A 21,222-nucleotide genomic window follows, 5' to 3' on the forward strand; every position below is an offset into this window, starting at 1 on the left:
GGAAGACGAATCAATGCATTTGAATTGGGGTGCTGGAGAAGAATATCGAAAGTACCAAGACTGCCAGTAACACAAATAAATCTATCTTGGAAGAAGTATGGCCCGAGTGATTCTTAGTGGCAAGGATGGCAAGAGTTCGTCTTACATACTTTGGACATGTTAGCAGAAGAGAGCAGTCCCTGGAGAAGGACACCAATCTCGTTAAAGTAGGGAGGCAGGTAACGAGAGGAAGACCTTCAATGAGATGGATTAACACCTTCCTGGAAAAAATGGGCTCCGGCGTAGGAACAATGGTGAGGATTGTGCCGGATTGGGCAGTGTTTTCTTCTGTTAGTGTGAGGATGGAGCCGGATTGGGCAGTGATTTGTTCTGTTGTACATAGGGTCCCTGTGGATTAAACTGACTCAATGGAACCAAACACAGCAACATGAATTTTAGCAACTCTTTTAGCCTCGTCTTGGGTAGACATATAGAATATAAATGAAAGTCTTGGGATATACTTGTGGAATTGTGGTCATCTGATCTTTCAAAAGGGTCCCAAAGCAAATCGAGTGGGAATGCGGAGTTCTCTTTCTCGAAAGACTTACCCACACTTGATATTGTTGTTATGTTTGGGACATGTAGTAGTTATAATGTACAGTAGCTATAACTTCAAACAATTAATCCCTTAGAAAGACCATGTCAAAACAAAAAAGATGACTTACTGTGAGTGAATTCTTCTCTTCAGGGCATGACTTCACATCTGGGGCTTATATTTCTCCCCAAGGCTCAGCTGGGGTCGATGTGTCACCTGCCTGCGTGTATGTGGGCAGCGATCAAAGAGATGCAGGCTGACTCATCTTCCTCAAACCAGGAGACATGAACAGGTATAAATAAAGAGACCATGACCAGGTATGAGAGAGGAAGCTTCTTTCATATGCAAAACGTGAAATCCTTTACACCTGCATGGGAACACCTTTCCTTCATGTCTTCCTTTACCTTAGCCTCTGCTTGAGTAGATGAAGGAGGTGAGATTTCACCTACTGATACATAGCAGTACTTTGTTCAGAGTAGATAGTAGATGTTTGATAACTGAATATTTGATTGAGCATTAAGCAATATATCATTGTATGCTATTTCCTGACTTCACTAGCAGTCCCTTATTCTCAATGAATATATAGTACCTTGTGGACATAGCACAACTGCCACCAAACGCCTCCCTTTTCACTGTATTCCCACCCCCAGGGTTAATATTGACTCATAGAGACTCTGTAGAACAGGGTAGAAGTAGTTCCTACGGTTTCCAGTACTCCCCGGGAATCTTTAGTGGATCAGACTGCCTCATCGTTTTCCTGTGGAACTGGTAGTAGATTCAAACTGCTGAGCTTAGTGCTAGAAATCCAATGCATACATAACTCCGTTCAGCATGAGGTCTCCTTTATACCTTAGCATATTCCAAATCAACAGTGCAAAAATAATATGAGACCATATTTTAAGTTAGAAATGTCATGACTTTAGTTTATTACCTTTGGTGTATTTGTATCAAGCCTAATATAATAGATGAATGAACACTTCAATAAAATGATCTTATTGCTGTTTATTTCTATAAAGAATATTAAGATGATCTTCTAGAATTCTTCTGGAATCACTGTGTTAGGGAATTTCTGACAACTGTAGGCACTGGAATTGTAAAAGGGAAGACTGAATATCAAATATACATTCCTTTTTGTTTCTTCCTAAGTCGACACACACAAAGCATTGAAATCATTATCGTGGACTGCTGCCCTTGGGTTGACAGTGCTGCTCACAGCTCTCTGGAAACATGGCACTCATGACATTTGTAGAAATAGCAACTACCCAGAGTCAGAAAGATGAAAAGACCCCGGTCCACCTGTCTTACTTTAGCCATGTCCAATGACATAATCAAAATTGGTTCAGAAAGGCAGTCACTCAAGTGAATAACTTTTACAATAATACCCCCGAGGAGAAAAATCCATCTTTGCTGAACAAATAGGCGCTAAACACTACGCCATTATCACCACAGCGAAGCAAGAAATGGGTTTACCTTAAATAGAACCAAACAAATAACTAAGGTGTTCAGCATTGTGCTTTTGTGGTATGCGTTATAAGCAACGTGACCCTTCAGATTTAGAGAACGATGTAACTTATTTGTGATTCCAGGACGTTTAGAACGATCCGCCACCATGCAGCAGTGATTAAGGTAATATGTACGCATGGGATCGAGACATTGTCACCGGAGTTGTACATTTGCTGGTCCATGTTGTAAAGCCCCAATTGTGCTGCCAACTTAAAAGACGGTTCTGGCCAATTGAAGTACCCTCTCGAACTCATTACTTGATCTGACAAAAGGATACAAATATTTTCTAACTTTACAGAGAGCTTACTTAAAATAATTAATCTACTATTAATAAAAGCAAAAGGAATGAAGATGCAATAACTACTGAACAAAACACATTGACTAAGGAAGCACTGTGAGTCAGATTTCTTTTAGTCTTTGAAAGATTTTCCCCACTAGAAAACAGATTATAATTAGAAGTTTTAATGACTTCAGAATATACTATCAATACTCTGTTCCCTGATTAGTCTATGCATTGACTGCTGTTATTTATTTATTTGTTTGTTTGTTTATTTATTATCTATCCATCTCTCAATCTATTTATTTATTTATTTTAGTTTGCCTGAAAGATAAATAATACTACATTGAATCTTTCATATGCATATGTTTTATTATTTTCTTATGGTTACATCTCTTCTTATTGTGTTAAATAGTGGAAAATTTTCATGATCTCACTCTTTTCCTGCCTCTCTCATCAAAGAGCTATTTTAAATTATTCATCAAATAATCACTAGAAATTTGGGTCAAGGCATTAATTAACACCTACAAACAGTGGGTGATGCCGTCTCTTAAACTGTTCCCACTTAGTATATATAATATGACAATGTACTGGGGTTTGTACTACTCTGGTTATTAGATATATTGAACAATTTCCCCATAGATTTTTATTACAGAGGTTTCTTTTGTATTTTATAATTTTAGTTTTGTGTGTCCCTGCTGCTCTCTGAATGGTTTACTGTGTGGACCCCCAGCCACTCTGCAGGGGAAAAAGAAGTGGCCTTTTGCTTCCATAAAGATTTATAACCTTGAAAACCCTGTGGGGTAGTTCTGCTCCCTCTTATAGTACTGCAGCTCCTAAGCCAAATTGGCTTGATGGCAGTAGGTAAATGGGCTCTTATAACTTTCAAGACATTAAGGACTTCCAGAAAAATGGTAAGCACACTACCCCTACCCTAAACAGTGAGAAAGCTAACACTCTATAGTTCATGAGAACAGGTAGAGAAGTCGAGTCTGATCTTCTCCTTGTGACAAAATGCATGAGCAGCCTCGCTCTATTCCACCAAGTGGCCAGTGACACCTACCACCTGCTCTGCCTGAGGTCAAAATGTCCCCATGTGAATCCAGTGCTACATCACCTTAGATTACACAGGTGACCTGCTGCAAGCCATCCCTAAGTGGGATTGGAAACCCCTTATGTGGACCACATGTCCTGTCTCCAGCTGCCCTCTGTGCTGGCTGTTACCCCTTCTGGGACAGAGCTGCTCCCTGGGCCCACAAGAACTCCTTCCAACCTCTGAGCTGGTATGGATCACTTCCATGACCTTCTGTGCTTGCAGGGGTTATGTGCCAGACCAGGCCTCCCCACCCTCTGTGCCCTCCGTGGCCTCCAGATGCACGGAGCAGTGCCAGGTGCTCTGCCATGTGGAGTTCACCTTTCTCCTTTAGTGTTTCCTCCTCCTCTTCTCTGTCCCTCCACTGCCCCTCTTTTTTCCTTTCTCTGCTATCCCTTGTCCTGTCTTTTGTTCTATTTCTATTTTATTTGTACATGATTTTTCTCTTCTTTTTTTAAAATAAACTCTTTTCTACTCTTCTCATATTTTTTCAACATTATAGTCGTGAATTTTTATATACATATTTAAATCACTTTTCCTTTTACCTGATTTTCGCTTTCCATTTTTTTGGTGTTGATGTTGACTTTCTTTGTTTCCTTGTGGTCTGCTTGTTTTTTTTCCCCTGCTTTTAAATAATTGTAAATTTTCATTTTTGCTATGGTTGCTGTTTATGTGGTTTTGTTCTTGTTGTTTGCTTTTTTACTTTTTGTCCCACATGGCAAGGAGACAGCAGTTGATATACTTACAAATAAGTATCAGGAGAAGGGTAGGAGAACTTACTTGCACTGAGTCAATTCTGACTCATAGCAACCCTATAGGACAGGGTAGATCTGCACTTGGAGGTTTCTGTGACTTTACAGGAGTAGAATTACTCATCTTTCTTCCTGAGAGCAGCTGAGGGTTTCAAACTGCTGGCCTTGGAATCAGAAGCCTAATTTGGAACCCAAAACAAGGGAAAATGTTTAACCATAAGAGTAAGTAAAATAGTATTGCTTCTATGTTTCCTGTTTATATATTCACAGGTTTGTCCTAAATAAAACCTGTTTAATTCTGTCTCTGGGATTAGTTGGAGGCACAGACACCCTCCATGGTACACCTGTCTTTGTCACAAACTGGTTTCTGGGGAACCTATAAGGTCAATTTAATTCAAAGAAGAGAGATCAGCTCAGATGGATAAAAAGACAGTATATTTGGATTCCAAATGGGTCATTTTAATTGATTTTCTCAAAGGAATCAAAATAATAATGAAACTTTATTAGAAAGAAGTTGTGGGAATATTAAAAAGTGCGTTGTTAAGAAAGAGGCCAGAAATTTTGAATTGAAAAATACTTTTTCATAATTATGGAAATGTCTATGGTTTGTATTTAAAGGTAACAAGGGTTGTCTTGTGGCAGTTTCTTAAGAAACCTTGCCGCACCCATCCCCACAGCTATGATCTTACTCCTTCTGAAGTTTTTATTGTTGTTGTTCACCCAACTCAAAGAAATTGAAAATGATTATATTTTGAGACCCCCAGTGATGTCCAAACTGCCATTTCTTTATAGTGAAAAACAAAGTTTCAGAGTTCTTCAGAGAAGGGTTAGAAAGATGGAAATACAGCCTTCAGAAGTTAACAGATCTATATCAAGGATATGTTGAGAAGCAATAGCTTCATATTGTGATCTCTTTGTTTAATAATGTATCTATTATTTTGTAACAATACTGTTTCATTGACCAAAATATATAGAAAATGAATAACATTTGCCTTTAAAGTTACTGGAGACTAGAAGGTATAAAAAGTGAAATTTGAAAATTCCTAGAATTAAATGAGAATTAAATCATAATATATTGAAAAGTTTGGTCATTGCAAAACCAATATTTAATAACAATAAAGGCACATATCAAGAACTAAAGCAACAAAGTCAATCTTAGAAAATCCCATACTGGAAGAAGATCATAAAAAAAGATAAAGTCTATAGTAACTAAAAGAAATTAAATAATAAAGATTAGAGGAAAAACAAAAGAAACAGAAACATAGACTAAGCAATACTAAAATGTTTTAATATGTTTATAATAGACAAACCATTGGTAAACTTAAAGGAAAAAGAAAGAAAAGATAAAATAAAAGTAAGAAATGAAATGGTAATGTCACAATAGAAATATCAAAAATGATTATCTCATCTCCAATAAATTTGAAACCTAGAAGAAATTGGTGGATCTGTACAAAATTACTAACAATCCTTAAATAACAATAAAAAAGAGACAATAATTTATGAATGGCCACATAGAGAGATATGTAATGTAACTGCTATAGGTAGCTGAAAGGAACTATACTACACACATATATAGGTTTTGGAAGAATATATGTGTACATTTATATGTACTGTAAATATGTATATCCATGATCAAAGAGGGGATAAAGTTATGAAAACTTCTCAGTCATAATCAAACATATTAAGACAATGAATTATTAGGTTTGGGGTCTTACTCTCAGGAAACATCTAAATTACATATAGTATAGTTCACAAAGACAAAGTGCACAATTGACAAAGTTCTACATGGTGCTAACAACAGGGTTATCCATCTAAGGTGCAACTACTGGTACTCTCAAATTGGGATAAGGAAGAGTCAAGAAAACGGAAGAATCTAGGAAACCATTGGCACAAATAATGAAGGACCACATGACCACAGCCTTCCCTACTCTGAAACCAGAAGAGCTAGATGGTGCCCAGCGACCACTGCTCTCTGCTCTGATTGGAACCACAAAAAAACCTGGATAGAATGGGAACAAAACTCACAATCACAATCATAAGAAACACGCAGACTTATTGGTCTGACAGAGTTTTGGGGAACCATCAAGACCTGGTAGTCCTTAGACACCTGTCAAACCTGGGCCTAAATCATCCACTCAGAAGAATCAGAAGAATCAACATTAGATCTGCAAAGTGAACAATAACCCTCTTGAGGAATATAATATGAGGGGGTAACCGCCCCCCCTCACAATGGATTTTTCAAAAAAAACCTATGTATTTAATTTTTTTACAAAACAACTTTCTGTACCCCAAACTACGCTCCATTATACTTAATGCAATGGTCAAATCTGTGATTCTATTCTTGGAAACATTTTTCAAACTCACCTGTTTGGATGGCTGATGGCACCTCCCTTGTTTTAATCTTTGCCTCTTTTACATCTTCAAATTGCTCTTCTTTCATGTCCCTCATGTCCCTCTTCATTCATGGAAACAAAGAGAAGTCACACAGACAATGTCAGTTGAGTAAGGTGGCATGCTATTTTTTGCCCCAAACTGGGACACTGATGGCTACATGAGCAGGCTCATTGTCATGGTGGCAAAACCAGTCTCACATTTGCTACAAATCAGTCCTTATTTGGGTGCACACTGTTACGCAATCTTTTCAGAACCTCCAAATAGAAAACTGACCTGCTGGAATGAACTCCAAATGCTCTGTCCCCCTCACAGCAAAAAAAAAAAAAAAGTCTTAAAGGCTTGAAGTAAAATGAGCAGCCATCTAGAGTGGAACAACTAAGTTGTTTGGAAGAAGCAACTCCGCCTGTATAATCGTGAAGTGTCCACGGGAACAGGTATCAGAAGTTCAAATAAAACAACCACATGGATGTGAGGGAGAGGGTCAGGGTGGAGACCCCAAACCCATCTGTTGATATTGGACATTCTTTCACAGAAGGGCCTCATGGAAAGGATGATACATCCAGGGTACACATAGCTACAACAGGATACATGAAACATACAACATTCCTCTCGTTCTTTAATCCTTCCTCTCCCCACTATTATGACCTCAGTCCTACCTCACAAATTCTGCTAAACTGGTATATGTACATTGGTTCAGATAATAGCTTTCAACACATGGAATCTGGGATAGACAGACATTAGAAACAGTAATGGGAGTTATGATTCCATCAGGGTTTGGAAAGGGAAGGGGGGATTGACCCCACTTGAGGGGAACAAAAATCAGAATTGTAAGTGAAGGGATATATATTGGATAATGTAAGATATTTAAAATGGTAATAATAATACCATAATAAGGGTTCATGAGTGTGCTAGGGCAGGGGAGGGAGGGAATAAAGAGGAGCTGATATTAAAGGGCTCAAGAAAAAGGGATTTTGAAATTGATGATGGCAACATCTATACAAGTTCACTTGATATAATTGATTTAATCATTGTTAAACTATATGTAAGAGTCCACAGTAATATTATTTATTCATAAAAATAAACAAAAAACCAAATGAACATTGTCTTGATCTTTGATTTCACTTGGTGAGATACATTTTGGATGAGGTGATGATGGGTGTGCTCCACTGGCTTGATTGATGTTTGCTTTCGGAGTCATAAGAATAGCACTGTGTCTCCTCACCAGTTATGACTTTGGGAACAAAATCTGGGTCACTTCAGAGCTGTTCTTTCAAAACACAGCATGTTTCAACTCTATATGCTTTTTCCTGTTCAGTCAGAACCCAAGGCACAAATTTCACAGTGACCCTTCCAATTCTCAATTCTTCAGTTAAAATTTGCTGAACTGAGCTCCAAGATAGTCCAGATAACATCCGCATCTCTTCACTGGTCCATTGTCGGTGTCAGAGCACAAATGCATGAATTTTGTCAAACAAGTCTTGTCATCAATCGACATTTCACCTATTTTGAAATGAGAAACCCATTCATACACTTGAAATTTTCCTATGGTGCTGCCCTTGTAAGCTGTGTTCAACCTCACAACAGTTTCTGTTACCTTTTCCCAGAGCAGGAAACAAAATTTCACAGCCACTCACTGTTCTCTTAAATTGTCCATAACAAAAATGAGGCTTGAGTGAAACTGCTTTTATGAAAAAACTCACTGCGGAAGAGAGAAACTTCCTAAGTGATGCCGCTGGGTGCACTAAGAGTAATTTACTAAATATTTGCCTACATAAAAAATGTGTACCTCAACAGCTCCACACAGTGGAATTTTTTCCTGCTTATTAGGGCGTAACCCCTCGTGTCCAGTACAATTAACCACCGGAGAACAAAGAGCAGTCTTGTTGGAACAAAGCTCAGAAGGCAAGAGGGCCAGAAATAAACGAATAAATACAGAAATCTCAGAGAAGACACATAATATTGCTGTTACATTTAGAGAGGAACACAACTAATGCTATGAAAGAAATGTGTTTATATTGTTAAGTAGGAAATCAATTTACTCTGTAAACATTCACCTAACCCACAATAAAAAATATAAAACACATATTGTTAGATACTTGAGACAAATGAGGTATAAGGATAAATAATATGCAGGATTCAATGTGGAGTAATTTAATGTGTCTTGCTTGTTTAATGTTTCAATTATAGTGAATGTTCTAATAGATAAATATTCTGGAAACTATAGAACCTGAATCTGAGTATATTATGAATGTGTAACCTGCAATGGCAATAGCTTCTGCAATTTCATAGAAGGAGCATGTATTACATCAATAAATATTTATACCAGTATGTGTACATATTCAAAATTAAATACTTAGAATTGGTGATAAGTATGTGTAACAGATCAACTTTTTAACCATTGACATTGAAAAACAATGTAGCTTTGCAAAATAAAGGTACACCAAAACTATATAAATTACTAAAGTGACTAACACCTTATCAAAATGTATAATAGAATTAAAATGTATCTATCATATCTTTCTGCATGTACACCTTAGAGTTATACCAATTTATCATCCATGCTACATAGAATAACAATGGGTACCGGCATAGGCATGTGATCTGGTTGCATAAAAACTGGGCTCGATAAGTAGATACTCTACTGTTGAATGTAAACTCTTCATCAGTAATTATTATTCATAAATAAATATTTATAAGTAATAATGAATGGAATTATGTGTATCTCACATGAGATCATTTATTTGAAAACTCTCTGAAACTTTTAGAGCTATTATAAAATATCATAAAGTGATGTAGTGTTATTGACCGATGAATAACAAATTCAAATATTTTTCATTCCTTTAAAAATTATATGGTTCTCTACTAGTAAAATGACTACGGATTTCTGATGTGGCCCTCGCCACTTCGCATTAGAACTACCTATGGCATATGAAACCTGCACGGCAATTGTGACTGTAATCCCTGAATAACAATTAGCCGGGAAGAGTCACCTCTAGTTACACTGCCATATTGCAGGTGGGAGAAAATAAATGTTTCAACCTTATCTTTGAAATAGAATATAATAGTAGCGGCAAACGAACAGAAGAAAAGCACATATAGGAATTTTCCTTATTCCCTCGCTGTACACACTCTTCAGAGATCCAGAGTAACTGAAAAAAACAGGGATCCACAAGGGTGGGTTTGCATTCTGATAATGCGAAGACAACCCCTGATGTTACCCCTGTTTACACACTAACGGCTCTCTGTGTGAGCTGGAGACTCACCCTGATATTATGGTACCTTGTTGAAAGGAAAAAACAGAGGTAATGTGCAATGAATTCTATGTGAGAATTTAGATCTAATCGTTGCACAAAAAGAAGAACCCAGAGATTTTATTTCTCATGTACTGATTTGGGTTTAAAAAGAAAATGTATACATAGCTAGAGATCAGAAACTGGGAAGAGTGGGAGGTTAGTCTTTCGTCCATTAAAGTGACACTGCAGGGCCAGAAGATATGTACGCCGTATCTCATTCAGTGGCAATATACTCACAGCCGTTGGGTTCCTTCTGACGCAGAGTGACTCAATAGCACAGATAGAACTGCTCCTGTGGGTTTCTGACGCTGTAATTATTTACAGGACTAGCAAGCCTCCTCTTTCTTTGCGCAGAGGGGATCATGGTTTCAAAAGGCCAACTTGTGGTTGGCATTTCAGTGGAACCACCATGATACCAGGACTTCCGGAAACTGGAGAAGAGTTATATCACGATGTCAAATAGCATGCCAGCTGAAGTTCTGGGAGGGTGTGCACTGGAAATGCACACTCTCAAGAACCAAGTTTCTCTTTCTAATTATAAACAAAAGCTATAAAGATAAAGGGCATATTTATTTTGTTCTCACTCCTACATACTTTGTGCCAGTCTGCATACTCTAAAGCTGGGTAAGAATGTGGAGGGAGCCAGAGAGGTAGGTAGATAGGGATGGGGAGATAGTTAGATGATAGATAAATAGCCATTGCCATCAAGTCAATTTCAGCTTATAGAGACCCTATGAAGGGTTTGTGACCCCCCAAATCTGTACGGAAGCAGCCACTCTCATCCTGAGTCATGGAGGAGCTGATGGGTTTGAACACTGACTCAGTCATGAGCAGTCTAATGCTTACTTGACAGTACAACAATAAGGTTAAAGATACATATGAGAGAGACAGACAGACATGCATACTCATGAATAAATTGACGTGACAGAGCAAAAGCTTAGGTAAATCTTTGGGAATTTTCCAATCATAATATATAAAAAATATCTCTTACATCTTCTTTCAATTAACCTTGTAGATGTCCCTACTCTCGTATAAGCACTTTAAGAGCTAAATGCACATGGCCTCACCTTCCTCTCTCCATTGTTGTCGATACGTGCCTTGGAGTTGGGGCTATAGTGACCTCATGCACAACAGAAAAAGCAAAACAAAGCAAAACAATGCCCAGGTGCCGAACTGGTATTCTCGTTGCAGCCATGGTGTCAATCCATCTCCTTGAGGGTCTTTTCCCCCTTCACCGCCCCCCTACTTTACCAAGTATGATGTATGTGTCCAGGATGTGTCAATGCTAGGCATAAGCTTTCCATCAGCTCCGATCTCCAAGGTGGGAAGCCGGATCCTGGTCTTCTTTGTACATATATGTCATATCACTAAAAACATTGTACTTCCCAACAGATCTTGAAGCGTTCTTTTTACTGATGAATGTGGTACAATGACTTTTCAATTTTTCATTCTGAACATAGTAGACTGTGTTTCAATTCAAAATGGCTAATGCTATTCCATTCGCTCACGGATGACTAATTAGTATGTTGATTTGCATGTCTTGTATTGATTTCTATTGGCTTCCAATTTTTCTACCTTTATACTTAAGATATTTCCTGGTCTGATTATTAGTGGATATTTTCAGCTGTTCCTACTCATTGTGAGTCCGACATCACTTTCCAGTGCTTTGCTCCATCCACGTAACTAAGACCGAGGCTGCTTTGAGGAGGCACAACTTCCCTGCTTGTATTTTCAGTGCCTCCCAACCTCAGGGGACTTTCTTCTTTCCTGTCTCAGACAGTGTTCTGCTGCTATTTATAAGGCAATCACTGGTAATTAAAGAAATATGTTTATCAGGGGCTCTTACATCTCTTATCAAAATCCATAGATTTCTCCAATGTGTCAAGCACATTTACACATATGCCCCCATCATCATTTTCCAAGCATTCTCTTCCCACTTGAACCCCTGATATCAGCTCCCTATTTCTTCCCCCTCCCTCATGAACCCTTGATAAGTTACAGATTTTTTTCCCATATTTACATCATCCTCCATCTCCCCTCACCCACTTTTCTGTTATTCATAATTTTAAAAAGTTTCATAAAGTCCCCCTTTTTCATGGGTCATAGTTTGAAAACTCCACTGAAATTCTGTCTCCCATTTGTGAGGACTCATCTGAATCACAGCAAAGTGCAAGTTGCCGCAGTACTGTACTGACAAATGAGTGGTTGGTTTACACATACACACACTCACACACACTATATAGAGTCGTGGGATGCAGCAAGTTCACATCAGTTCAGAAGAACCGATACCTAAATTTTTGTTGAGTTCAGAGGTGGTTAAACTCGTAATCAGGGTTCTCTCTAAGGTGGGCATCTGGGCAGCAGCCCAATGGTAAATCACAAATTTGCATTCCTTACATTTTTCTTTTTAATGTTCATTGACTTAGAGCATATTGCAAGCACCCATAGTACAATACTCATTCCATCCATGGGTATAAATGTTAGACAGAATTATGCTTGTAATAGCTACTTGTTCATTTGATACAACTCATTTTACCTTTGATTACACACTACGTTTTTATTCCTTTGCATTTGTTACTTCAGTAAACAAACATATAACATAAAGAGAAAAAGTGACAAATCACCAGGGAATGACATGAGGTCATTTGTTTTAGCTTTGTTTTGTTCCAAATTCCCATGAGACATTATGAGTGGGTTATGCAATTCCTAAAAGTGTTCAAAAACCTAAACGCATGTCAGAACAATTGCTGTAAGTTCAGCAGAACGGAAGAGTTTTTCAGATGAATGTAATAAGTTTAGAGAACAGAAGTTGCCTATTTCTATTATATCCAATATATCAAGCACACTGTCTATTGTTTAATTAGCCTACCTCTAAAGGAATGAGATCCTACTTTGACAGTGAAATTATGTTTAGGGAGAAATCACACAGTCAGTGATGCTCAGAAGAAGCAAATATTTCAACTGAGGATTCCAATCAAGAAGCAATATGGAAATAAATGAAAGTTTTATTGGTTTTTTTGGTCAACTATAATTTAATTTTTTTCTTGATATTTAAAACTCTTAATAGCATAGTCTAGTTTTGTGTATCTATTTTATTGTTTATTTATATATTAAGTGTTTGTTCTTATTTAAGCATACGAAATAATAAGCTACCTTTCTGGTAAACCATTTTTTATACTTAAAATGTTCATTAGGACAGTGATACAGTTGGCAGATTATTTAAATCATATATGTGCAGATATATGAAGCTCTTTCATTTTTGTATGTGCATAATAATTAAAAATAAAGAGTGGTTGAGAGAAAAATTACAAAGTATCAGGAATCCGAATTCATATTGGTTTTTTTTTGTTGTTGTTGCTATTGTCTAACAGGTGATCACCAAGGTCGCACTTTAAACAAAGCGTAGCTACCATTCCCTCTAGTCAGGATCCCCTGCTTAGGGGTCACGAGGTTGCAATGAATGTGTCAGCTAGGTTACACTCTCATCTATAGGAGCAACAATGGCAAATGTTTCCAAGGGGCATTTATTTCTTTTTTGCTTTAGGATTAAGGTGTGCAGCTTCTTTAGGGAGACCACCCTCACCTCCTAGTGCCTTCTGTTATGCCCAAAAGTTTACCTCTGTCTCCAAAGATCCCCTTAGTCATTATCTTGTGAGATTCCCCACGCATCCGCTTAGTTCAACAAATCAGTAGAGAGATGCCCTAAGGACAACTGGATAGTAATAGACTCACATCATAGAAGGTAATTCATTGAGTGACAGCTCATCAATTTACCTATATTTAATCTATAATAATTTAAAATTCCCATCAACACTCAAGGGTAGGGAACTACACAAAGCTAAACAAACATAAGTTGGATTTCCTGGGAGGCTATCTTACTGTTTACCAGTCTGTTAAGGACTTGACATAGATTATGAAATATATTGCTCACAAAACTATATTAGAACCACAATATATCTTAACAAATATGGAAACAATATTTTACAATTTTATCAGGTCATATCACACAGTAATAAGTGACAGTCAGGAATAAAACCAATAGCTACCTGATGCCAGAGAGCACTATTATGTATTTCTCAATATCTTATTATTGTCTACAGTGAATTTTATGAAAGGGAGAAGTCAATGAGAGTGTCTCATTTTTCAAGTCTAGTGTTCTGCATGTGACATGGTCCCCTCTCAGCACTGACCTATCGCTTTGTTCTGGTGGGAAAAAAAAAAGATATATCTTTCCTCCTCTGACATCTTTCTTAAACAGGTTCCAGCTTTTGAAAATTTTGACGTATTAAAACCTTATGTAAAATCATTGTATCAGGCAAGATGTTTTGAGCTGTAACACAAAAGCCTATATCAACTACCTTAAGCAAATTGCGGATATATGTTTGCATATATGTATCTATATCAACCATGTCTATAACAACAATAATAGTAAATTTTAAAATGAGCTTCAGATTCATTCATCCAGTGGTTTATAATTTATTCATGCAATATGAATAAAGGGGCTATTATTAAGACACAGTATAGTGAGGCTCAGCACATGTCAGTATTTGGTTTTTGTTTCTGAGTGTCACAGCATCAGTTCTAGCTCATAGCAACCTTGTGTCCAACAGAAACATTGCCCGGGCCTGCACCAGCCTTGCAATTGTGCTTTTGAGAGAGCCCGTTGTTGCAACCACTGCATCAAGCCAGGTCCCTCAGCGTCTCTCTCCTTATCAGTGGCCCTCCCCTTTAGCAAGCAAATATCCTTTTCAAGGCACTGCTCTTTCCTAATACCACATGTAAAGTTCATGAAACCATGTCTCATACTGACTTTTAAGAAAAATGCTGGTTATACTTCCAAGATAGACTTATTCATTCTTTTCATAGTTTATAGTATTTTTAGGATTATTTGCAAGTATCAGAATTCATGTCCATAAATTCTCCTTCTGTCCACTTTATTCAGTGTCCACTTTCACATGCATATGAGGCACATGAAGATACCATCGTTTGGGGCAGGCACAGCTTAGTTCTCAAAAGGACAATTTTGCTTCTCAGAGAGGTCTTACTCAGCAGATTTACCCAATGCTGTTTGATGACTTCATTAGCCTTTTGAACAATTTCAACTTCCACCAACTTCTGGAAAGTAGTTTGGGGGAATATTTTCAAGGAAGCTTGAACTTCTTCATTCAGTTCCATCGTGTCTTGTTCATATGCCACTTCCTGAAATAGTGCAATGTCAACTTGTTCTTTTAAAAAAACATTTTATTAGGGAGTCGTACAACTCTTATCACAATCCATACATTCATCATTTATGTAAAACACATCTGTATATTCTTTGCCCTCACCATTTTTAAAGCATTTGCTCTCCACTTAAGCCCTTTGCATCAGGTCCTCTTTTTTCTCCTCCCTCTCTGCTCCCCTCTCCCTCATGAGCCCTTGATAATTTATAAATGATTATTTTGTCATATCTTGCCCTGTCCGACGTCTCCCTTGTTCTTTGAGGTCAGGTGACTCTGCATGTCGTTCCATCTTCATTTTATGTCTCCTGTATTACTCAATATTTTGTCCATAGAATTTTTCAGTATTGCAGCACAATACTTGAAGTTGTTCTTGAGTTCTTTAAGTTTCAGATATGCTGAGTATGTTATTGCTTTTTAGTTGTTAACTCTAGGTCTTGACACATTTCATTATAATGTTGGACTTTGTCTTCTCCAGTTCCTCTTGGAAATGTGTGTAGTTCTGCTTTTTGAATTCATTCCTTTCATGTGCCTTGACTACTCGACCGCTAGTCGCAAGTTTCAGAGTGGATATCCACCAGCAAGTGGATATCTTCTGACATCCACTTTGATCTATTCTTTCTTTCTTTCTGGTCCTTTTAATAACTTTTTGCTTTTTTCATAATGATGTTTTTGATGTCATCCCACAGCTCATGAAGTCCTCTGTCATTTGTGTTCTGTGTGGCAAACATGTTCTTGAAATTCAGTTGGAATAATCATTTTTTGATCATGTTTAGACTCATGTGGACTCTTCATTTTCTTGAGCTTTAGGATGAACTTACGGATGAGTCAATGATGGACGGACTGACGGACTGGTGAGCAACTGATGGACTGTTGCACCGTCATCCCCTGGCCTTGTGTTCATCTGGCTAACATAAAATTTATAATTAGATAGGTAGGTTTTGTTTGAGACTCTTTTTTTCTCTCCAATGAAGGTGTACAGCCATTCTTCTTTTAGGCACAGAAAACATTTGATTCCATATTTTGTTTGCTTCATCTTTTTGGGGGAATAAAGAAATAAATCTAGGCATCCCAATTTTACCTGATGCTGAAAAAAAATCATACAAATGCAGTTTTTTCACGGACTGAAATTTCTGGTCTTTAGTCTCTAGAGGATTTGCTTTGCAATCAATCAGATATTAAATGTTCCCTTTACTCACAACCCAAAGGACAATCTTTTTTTCAGTCAATTCTAGTACTATGTTAAGGATAATTGGATCTAATAACATATATTTAAGATTTAATATCTTCAGATTTTCCCCTTGAATGAAATAAAGGCAAACCTTATTATAACCCTCAAATTTTCTAAGTAATTAATAGCCCACACATGCTCTTCTTTTCCATTACTGAATTGATTTGGGAAGGATAAAACAATCATTTAGGTTTAAGGTTATAACATTTTTTTTCCTTTTGGAATTGATAGGAGCAGGCACAAATAGAATGTAATACAATATTGATGATGGTAGAGAACAGAAAGAAAATGAACTAAAATAGAATAAAATATGAAAATACACTGAAAGGAGTTCAAATTGCCTTAACCTCTAGCAATCAAGCAGCTGCAATATTTGAGTTACTGAATGATTATATTTAAAGATTTACATTTGAATTCCAAATATACTTTGAGTACATTATTTTTGTCCTTTCCTGAGTCACCAGCATTCTGAGCTATGAAGTAGAATCCTACTGAGCACATTGCCTCATTTAATAATAGCTAGACTAGTCAGAGAAGCCAACTCCTTGCTGTGGCAGAGTGAGGACGTTGATTTCCTTTGGCCTCATGTTGCAATGTTTACTGCACAGCTTTCTAGTGTTTTCTCTTCCCAAGTCCTTGTTGCTGGTGGATTTTCAGGTATTTTTGGTTTCCTTCTCAAAGGTATGGGCTTTATAGTTCCTTCAAGTTACATGATTAATGATGCTATTAGCTATGTGATATAATTTATTTTTTAAAAGCACAAAACACTTAAGATAAATAAGACCCTTTCAGTGAATTAGTAATGTGATGGAGGCCGTAAGCTGCCCTAGTTTTAAATAATTCTTTATTTTCAAGTGATTTAAAATTCTTTTTGCTTTTTAAATGCTTTTATTGAGAAACACACACAGATTTTATCTCAAGAAGACATGAGTTGGGACTTACTTTGGTTCGGCTGAGGTCTCCAGAGGAAAAAACCAATAAAGTGCTCAGATAGCTCTAGAGACGAGAAAATTTGTATCAAAAAGAGGAGGAAATCTGTATCAAAAACACGATCTATACAGTAGTGGCTATTGTTGTTGTTGTTATTGTTAGGTGCTGTTGAGTAGGTTCTGAGATACAGTAAATCTAGCTACAACTTCCCTGTCCCGTGCCGTGCCATCCTCACATTTGTTCTTCGATTTGAGTCCATTATTACAGCCACTGTGTCAGTTCATCTGGTCAAGAAGCTTACACTTTTTTGCTTCATGTCCTTTTACCAAGTATGATGTACACTTAGACAGACTAGTCACACAACTGTAAAAGCTACAAATGCAAGTGTTCTAAGTCCTTGGAACAAATGTTAGGCTAGAGATTACCTTCACTCACCTAGGTTCAGGGATTGATGAGCTAAAGAAAGGGAGGTGGCAGGCTTGTGACTGCACAGGTAAATGACTCCAAGTTTGACATATTGTAATTACGGCTACAGTGGTGCATGAATTCAAGGTTACCTGTCAGATGGTGGACCCTGGAATGTTCCAGGACTGAAATGCATTCTGGAAGCCTGACTTAAGACTAACGAAACAGAAGTCTATGAGCTAGCTGCAAAATGTAGACTCATCATCCAGCAAAGGAGCTTTCCTACAATGTCCTCTTACATTGGAAGCATGCCACATACTCAAGACAAATAATTGCATTAGAGTTGTGACGTGGATAATGTTGTTATATTCTACCACAATTTTATCCCACGAGGGATGCTCACAACTGATTAACTGTGATTACTTTGTATTGTCAGGTCATGAGGGATTACTAGATGTTAACTGCTAAACCACTGAGAATTCTGTGCTAGCCAAGTGGACATAAAACTGTCGCAATATCTCTTATGGCAATGCAATCTAGCACTCTTTTAAATCATAAAAGTATAATTTCATACCTATCAAATTGTGTTTTATTTATTTTTAGGCATTACAATTAATTTGACTGTGAAACAGATCTCCAGAATCATCTACCACCTGAAAACAGAGTCAGTGAAATGTTAGTGGTGGTGGTTGCTTGAGAAACACAATGACATAAGTTCTGACTCACATTCTTTTTCTATCAACCCAGTGGGAATTAAAAATCAAGCAAGCCAAATTGTAAGAAAACTATGCCTTCTAATATAGTCAACAGAAACTGATAGACCTCCATACATATTCTTTTGTATGTATAATTCAGTTTGCATCTACATGATTTGACACTGAAGCATTTTGGGAATTCTGAAGAATAACAAAATGTGATCACATCATATATGGTATGTTCTGACTTTAGGGTTCAAACTCCAATGGAGATGAGATTGCACCACCTGTGTCTGACTGATTATGCACATGACATACTGAACTTCAAACTTAAGAGATACTGCATTTTAAATATTTCTCATAAGATCATTTTTTGTATTCAAAACAAATATATATAATGCTGTTCATTTTTGGACTTTTTACTAATTGCTGGGAGATGTACCTAATCCAGGACATGATAAATTTAAATTCCTCATGTGCATATCAAAGTTGAGCATTGAGTAAGGAAGACTGAAGATGAATTGATGTATTTTTATCATGTTGGAAAAGAATATTGAAACTACCAGGAGCTGCCCAAATAAAATAAATCTGTCTTTGAAAAAGTATAGTCACCATATTCTTTAGATGCAAGGATGGTGAGAATTTGTCTCATGTATTTTGGGCACATTATCAAGAGAGACCAGTCCCTGGAACAAATCATAATGCTTGAACTGAGCAGTGAAAAGGGGGAAGACTCTTGAGAAGTTAAGCTGACACACTGACAGCAACAAGGGGCTCAACTATAACCACAATGGTGAGATGGTACGGGATCCAGCAGGGCCTTATTCTGTTTGACACAGTGTTATTATGAATAGAAATCAACTTGATGATACCTACCAACAATAACAGTTACAGACCGAAGTCCACGGATGGTACAAGTTGCTAGTGTGCTTTGCCACGAACTGAAAGCTTGGAGCTTCAAGTCTGCTTAGCGGTGCCTCCGAAGAAAGGGCTGGAGATCTCCCTCCTAAAACTTTAGCCATTGGGAACCGTGAAGCACAGGTCTATGCTGACACCTAAGTGTGGCCATGAGTTAAAAATGGATTTGATGACAACTGATACCTGGCAACGTTTCTGGACTAGTCCTTGCATCCTTGAATTACCCGGATGTCAATCTGGGTAATTCCTCAGATGTTAATCAACTCAGATTCCTTCATCATCTTCAATGATATTTTTTTACATGGATTATCTTATTTAGTCTATTTGCCCCCAAAGTCAGTAACTACAAGAATAAATATAATAAATAATATCTAACAATTTTCAAAAATGAAAACATAAGATCTAATGGAAACATTTTTGTTATTACTAGGTTTTATGGTTAATTGTTTATCTATTCATTCAACAGATACATACTGACGAGATCAACATCTGGTAGCTAGAAGACTTAAGGACCTACAATTCTGCACTCTGCAGAATCAAGAGTCTACACTAAATGTAATAAAGGAACTTGAACACTCTTTCTCCTCTCAAGCTTTCAATATAAGTTAAAATTAAAAGTGAGCACATAATTTTACTATATTATATTTGTAGATTATATTTACATATATTTATTTTTATGTTGTATGGTGTTATAATTTAATGTCCACTATTTTATATGAAATTCTATATTTCAACTAAATATTTCCATTTCTTTTCTTAAAAAATAATATTTTCATACCTAAATCATTGGGAAACCCTCTGAAAAGAAAAATGATGTATTATATCTATCTTGTTTTCACTGGTATTCTCTGTTTTACTTCTCCGGGTTCTACTATCCAGTGCAATAGCTACACAGAACTCAGGCAAAATTCATAATTAGAGGGTTTATTTATTAAGCAAGTAACCAAGTTGTACTGCCAGTGAGAAATGCGCAGGATGTGTGACACAGTTCTTTCTGGTCTGCTGTTAGATGCCCAAAGGGGCATACGGTGCATCTGTAAGCATCAGAGGAAAGACACTGAACTCAAGCTCTGTGCGTCAGCAAACCAGCTCCCTGAATCAAGTGCTCAGAGACAACCACTGCTGGGAACCCCAGCCCGTAGGCACTCAGTTCCACAGCCACTCTCCTTCACAAAAACACTCAGCTTTACTTGCTCCGTGGGTTTTGAAATCTACCACTCTGTTCCACTTCAGACTCCTGGTTCTGCTGTTAGCCTCCGGTGTTACAGCTATCTTCTAGAGTAGAAGGCTCACATTGCAGGGATCTCAGAAAAAAAGATGGACTCTCCTTCTGGCTCTTGCTGGTAATGAGAAAAATTGCCCGCTCCTCAGAGGACTCGTTTTATATCCATCAGAATAACATGCCAGGGAATCCCGATCACAATGACTCACAGTTGAATTCTACTAGCATTTCCTCCCGCCTTCTTCCAAGACTCATGGAGGACAACACCATGTGGTGGGAGTTAGAGACTGCCTGGAATTGCCACATTAAAATTCACTGTCTCTGCAATTTCCATTTCTTGGGTGAAAAGATTTATCATTTTGGTTTTGTTTGATGATTATAGCTTTCATTCATGATTTTCCAAATCATGGTTTCTAACAAAGTTGAAGGACGCCGCTGCTCTCAAATTGTAACCTGCCTTTAGCTGAGCTTTAGAGACTCTAATAGGGGTCGACAGATTGATAATAGTTGTTCTGAGTTGAGCAGTGTGCCCCAAGGTAACTGGTGAAATTCTAACCTTTATACCCATGGATATGATCTTGTTTAGAAAAATGGTTTTCTCTTTTTTATTTAAGGAACTCTGGCAAGGGCAAGGTCAATAGTTCAAAACCACTAGCTCTCTGAGGGTAAAAGGAGAGGCATTCTTGTCCTGTAAGAGTTACAGTCTAGGAAACCCAAAG

The sequence above is a fragment of the Tenrec ecaudatus genome, chromosome 5, assembly GCF_050624435.1.
Source record: "Tenrec ecaudatus isolate mTenEca1 chromosome 5, mTenEca1.hap1, whole genome shotgun sequence".
Lineage (NCBI taxonomy): Eukaryota > Metazoa > Chordata > Mammalia > Afrosoricida > Tenrecidae > Tenrec > Tenrec ecaudatus.